This window comes from Mustela erminea, chromosome 18, assembly GCF_009829155.1.
Source record: "Mustela erminea isolate mMusErm1 chromosome 18, mMusErm1.Pri, whole genome shotgun sequence".
In the NCBI taxonomy this organism is placed as follows: domain Eukaryota; kingdom Metazoa; phylum Chordata; class Mammalia; order Carnivora; family Mustelidae; genus Mustela; species Mustela erminea.
Window position 1 is genome coordinate 57,897,874 of NC_045631.1, and position 6,000 is coordinate 57,903,873.

Genomic DNA, 6,000 nt, shown 5'->3' on the forward strand with positions numbered 1-6,000 from the left:
CCCTGAAGGCTCGAAGGGCGTTCTCGGTGGGGGAGAAGGAGCATTTCTGATCTCATTTTCCAGTATTTCAGCTGTGCCATAATCTGTTTACCACACAATTCGTGTCACTTTGATAAGCGGCTGCTTCAAGACTGCAATTATTAAAATCAAGAGCGGGGACAGCTTTCAAGTCTCTCAAGAATTGTAATAAACGTTTGAAATTAGTCATTACGGTGTTTGCCATGGTTCACATCAGACACTCCGTCTTGGTGACAAACCAGCCTATCTGGCACATGCTCTGTTTGGCAACGGTGGTGAGGGCCTGGCTTCGACGCTCCCCCATGCGGGAGAGGGCCGGAGAGGGGCAGGGGGAGCCCCTGCTCGGCAGCCTCTTTCCGGGGCCCCGGGCTCAGACCCGGCAAACGCTCTTCCAGCTTGAGTCTGAACAGGAGGGAAACGGCCCAGCTTCCTCTCCTTTGCCTTCCCGCACAAACCATCGGCTCTGTTTCTCCGCGGGCTCTCCACGGTCTCCCCTCCACCCTGCCCAGCAGTGTGTCTGGGTTTCCGGTGTCCTCTGGGCTCCCGCAGCCGTGGGAAGGAAGCTGCCCTCAGATATGGCATCTTCTCAGGGGCTCTAAGTTCAGTAGAGCATTGAGCCCCAGGGAGCGGGGAGGAGGGCCCTCGCAGACATCAGAGGGATAGCGCAGGAGCCAGGCATGCGAGGCCCTCCAAGAAGAGGGTTCCTGCCTCCATGGTGCCAGGGGGAGTGGGGACATCTCAAAGTGACACCAGGAGATAAGGGTCCAAGCAGGAAGGTGTTAGAGATGCCCAGAGCTGGCCCAGGGCAGCCTGATGCTGGAAGGGAGAGGGTAGGAAGGGCCCGACGCGGCCTATTTGCTGATGGATGAGACTTTCCTTCGGAGGGGTCCCCGGAGCTGCGGGGGTGCCCTCTCGCTGCCACCTGTTGTGAGAACTGTGACCCCACAGGTGAAGAACGGATTGGATGGGACCAGGAGGTCCGCTGGGGAAAGGGAGTCACGCGACATGGGGTCAGGGTGTGCATGGAGTGGGTGGTGCCACTCCGGGGGACAGGCTTCTGCTCTGCCGGGGAACGCACCTGAATTTTGCTCGTGAGAAGCTGGTCAGGGTAAGTTCTTGTGTCCCACAACAGGCATGCAAAATGGGCATTCCTCTCCTTCGATAAACGGTTTAGGCAGAGCAGGGACCCAAAGCTCCTGTGTTTAAGCGTCCTTGCTGGTGAGGGGTAGGCAGACAGACCCCTGTAACTACAGCATCCCAGAGGGGCTGGAGGTGTCCCCTCACAGGCCTTCCTGTCCCCCAGCTGGAGTCCCCTCCCAGTGAAAAGGCTTTCTCTTTACTCTAGTTTTGTATATAAAGGAGGAAAACAAAATATTTCATTTGGTCTGGTTTTATGCATTTATTTGAGAAAGGGGGCAGGGAGGGAGGGGCAGGGGGAGAGAGAGAAATAAGCAAGCTTTGTGCCCAGCACAGAGCCCGACACCGGGTGCGATCTTACGAGACCTGAGCCAAACCCAGGAGGTGGACGCTTCACTGCTGGACCCACCCAGGTGCCTCCTTTGATCTGGTTTTAAAGGAAAAGTACCCTCACCGCAGAGAAGTTGGAAAACTCAGAAGAGAGTGAGTGCAAAGATGTTGCATTCCCAGAGATGAGAGCATCACATTCCAATGTCTGTTTATGCGCATCTTTTCTGCTTTCTGTTCCATCTTTGAGCTCTGTGGTGGGAACTCTGACAGGGACAGGGCTCCCAGCCCCTAAAACACCCCCCGCACAGAGGCAGCACCTCTAGGGTGACGGGCTAAAAAGTATGCTGGCATCTCGAGGCCTGCCCTTGGCCAGCGAGAGGCCTAGCAGTGGGTTAGCGCCTGCTTTTCTGCAAGACCCACAGCGAGAAGCAGTGCCTCAGACCCGTGGCTGGGCCTGAAATCCCCGGGGGCAAAGGGATAGCTAATCGTCGTCCTCGTCATCATCTTCATCATCGTCGTCGTCGTCATCATCGTCGTCGTCACCGTCATCATCATTGTCATCATCATCATCATTGTCATGGTCATCATCATCCTCATCATCGTCTTCATCACCGTCATCATCATTGTCATCATCTTCATCATCGTCATCATCATTGTCATGGTCATCGTCATCATCATCATCGTCGTCATCATCGTCATCATCACCGTCATCATCATCGTCATCGTCATCATCATTGTCATTGTCATGGTCATGGTCATCATCATCATCATCGTCATCATTGTCATCATCATCATCGTCATCGTCATTGTCACCGTCATCATCTTCATCATCGTCATCATCATCATCATCATCATTGTCATTGTCATCATCATCTTCATCATCATCATCGTCATCGTCATCATCATCATCATTGTCGTCATTGTCATGGTCATCGTCATCATCATCTTCATCATCATCGTCATCATCGTCATCATCATCATCATCATCCTAATGGCCTTACCTGCAGGCAGGGCATCCTTCCCAAAGATGGGACTCGGTCCCTTCAGAGCCACGCAGGGTGCTGGTTAAGCAACTGGGGGCTGGGCCCTCTGGGGACCCATGGAGCCAGATTCTCTGTGATGCAGCCACACGATTTGACCCAGGAGCATCTGGGTGATCCCCGGCAAGACCTCGAAGTGCGTCCCGTCCTCACCGACCTCTAGTGACGCAGGGGTCACAAGCCACGAGTTTAATGAGGAATGGTGAGCTGGGAGAGGGGAGACGGCTTGGCCAAAGTCACCCAGCCAACAGATGGCAGAGCAGCACTGTATGGTGCCCTCTGGCTCTTCCAGCCAGGGACAGAGAGAGATGCCCGTGACGGGGGAAGGGCCGCATTGCAGACCACTGCCTGGATGCCAGAGTCACCGTCATGCTATTTATTTATTTATTTTAAAGATGTTATTTATTTATTTATTTATTTATTTATTTATTTATTAGAGAGAAAGAGACAGACAGAGAGAGGGCACAAGCTCGGGGAGAGGCAGTCCGAGAAGCAGACTCCCTCACTGAGCAGGGAGCCGGAAGTGGGGCTCGATCCCAGGACCCTGAGACCACGACCTGAGCCAAAGACAGACTCTTCACCAACTGAGCCATGCAGGCGTCCTCACTTATTTTTTTTTAAATGAACTTTTTATTTTTGAAGAGTTTTAAGTTCATTAAAAAAAAAGTGCCAATAGCACAGAAGCCCCATACACACACTTGTTTTCCCCTACTGTTAGCATGGGACGTTAGTACGGTACGGTTGTTGAAATCAGCGAGCCTGTTGACATGGCATTAACTTTGGTCCATGCTTTAGGAGCGCCTGGCTGGCTCCATGGGTAGAGCACGCTACCCTTGATCTCGGAGGTGTGAGTTTGAGCCCCGTGTTAGGTGGAGAGATCACTTAAGAAAATCTAAAAAAAACAATAAATAAATAAAGTTCCTGCTTTACCCAGCTTTCTGTGGTTTTTCCCTAATGCCCTTTCCCTGCTCCGGGATCCCAGGGAGGACGCCCGGTCACGCTCAGGCGCTATGTCTCCTCCAGTGGGGGGACTTGTCTCTGATCATCCCTCAGTTTTAAGGACAAATGGTCAGGTGTGTCATGCAATGTTCCCTCGGTTTGGATTTGCTCCGTATTTCCCCCAGGATTAGACTGAGTTTGTGGGGCTCAGGGCAAGAACAGCAGAGGTGAAGTGTCCCGTTGTTTCCTATCTAGGAACCATGACTCGGGACTGTTGATGAGGACCTCGACCAGCGTCCTGAGGTGGTGTTTCTCGCTGAGGTGAGGCAACTGTTTTCACCACTTCCCATGCTGCGCTCTGTAAGAGAAAAACACCAGGCACAGCCCATACTTAAGTGATGGAGGACGGAATATCTACCTAAATTATATTAGGAGTTCCCTGCAAGGCAGATTTGTCTGTTCTTTAATTTTTTAAAAAAAATTTATTTATTTGGTCATTTATTTGTCAGTATCGACTCATGGGTATTTATTGTATATTTTGGGCTATAATGTAATACATATTTTATTTTGTTGCTTAAATTGTTGCAGCTTTGGCCATTAGGAGCCAACTGGTACAGCCACGCTGGGAGACAGTCTGGCAGTTTCTTACAAAACTAAATATTTTCTTACCATAGGATCTAGGAATTGTGTTCCTTGGTATTTACCCAAAGGAGTTGAAAACTTATGTCTGCAGGGAAACCTGCACGTGGATGTTTATTTAGAACAGTGTTATTCATAATTGCCCAAACTTGGAGGTCATCAAGATGTCTCAGAAGGCAAATAGATGAACAAATGTGGTCCGTCCAGACAATGGAATATTATTCAGCACTGAAAAGAAATGAGTCAGTAAGCCATGAAAAGACATGAAGGAACCTTAAATGCATATCACTAAGTGAAAGAAGCCAATGTGACAGGGATCCATGCTGTATGGTTCCATCTCCATGACATTCTGGGAAAAGCAAAGACATGGAGACAGAGGATGAGGGAAACCAAGGGGTTGAGGGGAAGGAGGGATGAATCCGCAGAGCAAAGATTGTTAGGGCAGTGAAACTGCTCTGTATGATGCTATAATGGATACATATCATTGCACATTTGTCCAAATCCATGCAATGTACTACACCAAGAGAGGACCCTAAGGTATGTTTCATACTTACAGTGATATTATGTTGCAATGTAGATTCATTGTTTGTGAGAGATGCTCCTCTCTGGTGGGAAATGTTGATGGTAGGTAAGTTTGCGCATGTATCAGGGGTTAAGGGTTTATAGGAAACCTCTGTACCTTTCTCTCAATTTTGCTGCAAACCTAAAACTTCTCTTTAAAAAAGTCTTTGCAAAACTAAAAATAGAAATGTAAATACCTAGGTGGCCACCACCACAATCAGGATACAGAAAAGTTATATCACGTGTAAGAGTTTCCTTGTGTCTTTTTGGGGACAGTCCCTCTTTTCCCCACAAACCTGATGTCACCACAGTTTTGTCTTCTCTAGAGTTTTCATATAAACTGAATCATAGACCATGCTATCTTTTGTGGGTTATGCTATCTCTGCCTTCTTTCATTTAGTCTAAAGCTTTTTAGGGGCACCTGGTGGAAGTGGAGGATGTGACTCTTTTTTTTTTTTTAAGATTTTATTTATTTATTTGACAGACAGAGATCACAAGTAGGCAGAGAGGCAGAGAGAGAGGAAGGGAAGCAGGCTCCCCTGCTGAGCAGAGAGCCCGATGTGGGGCTCGATCCCAGGACCCTGAGATCATGACCTGAGCCAAAGGCAGAGGCTTAACCTTAACCAGGTGCCTCAGGACATGACTCTTGATCTTGAGTTTGAGCCCCATGTTGGGTGTAGCTTTATAAAATAATAATAATAATAGTAATATTAATAATAAAGCTTTTGAGAGTCATCCTCATCTCCTGTATCAGCTTTCCTTTCTTATCAGAGGGTAATCTTCTGGTGAATGAATGGTTGCACCTCACCTGGTTGACCTAGTCATTAGATAATAAACATTTGGATGCTTCCAGTTTGGGTCCATTATAAATAAACCCACCACGAGCATTCTTGTCCAGGTCATTGTGTGAAGACATGTTTTCATTTCCCTTGGGCAAATTTGTAAGACTGAGGTTTCTGGGGGCATATAGTAAGTATATGTTTAGCTTCATAAGGAATTGCCAAGTACCTTTCCAGCATGGCTGTGTCATTCTCACTTCCACCAGTGGTGTATGAGAGTTCTGGTTCTGCTTCCCTGTCAACACTTGGAATAGTCAGTCTTGAATTTTAGCCATTCTAGTGGCTGTGTTGTAGTATCTCATTACGGGTTTTTGTTTCCTGTCTCTGATTATGATGCTGAGCATGTTTTCATGTATTTGTTCACCTTGTTTAATTATTTAAAAAGTTGAGTTTTATATTTGACTGACTCTTGAACAAAACATTGTAGAAGTTTGTAGTATGACTAGTAGAAGTCTCTTCCTTCTCCCTGTCCCCGTCCTCCCCCAGAAGTGACCACT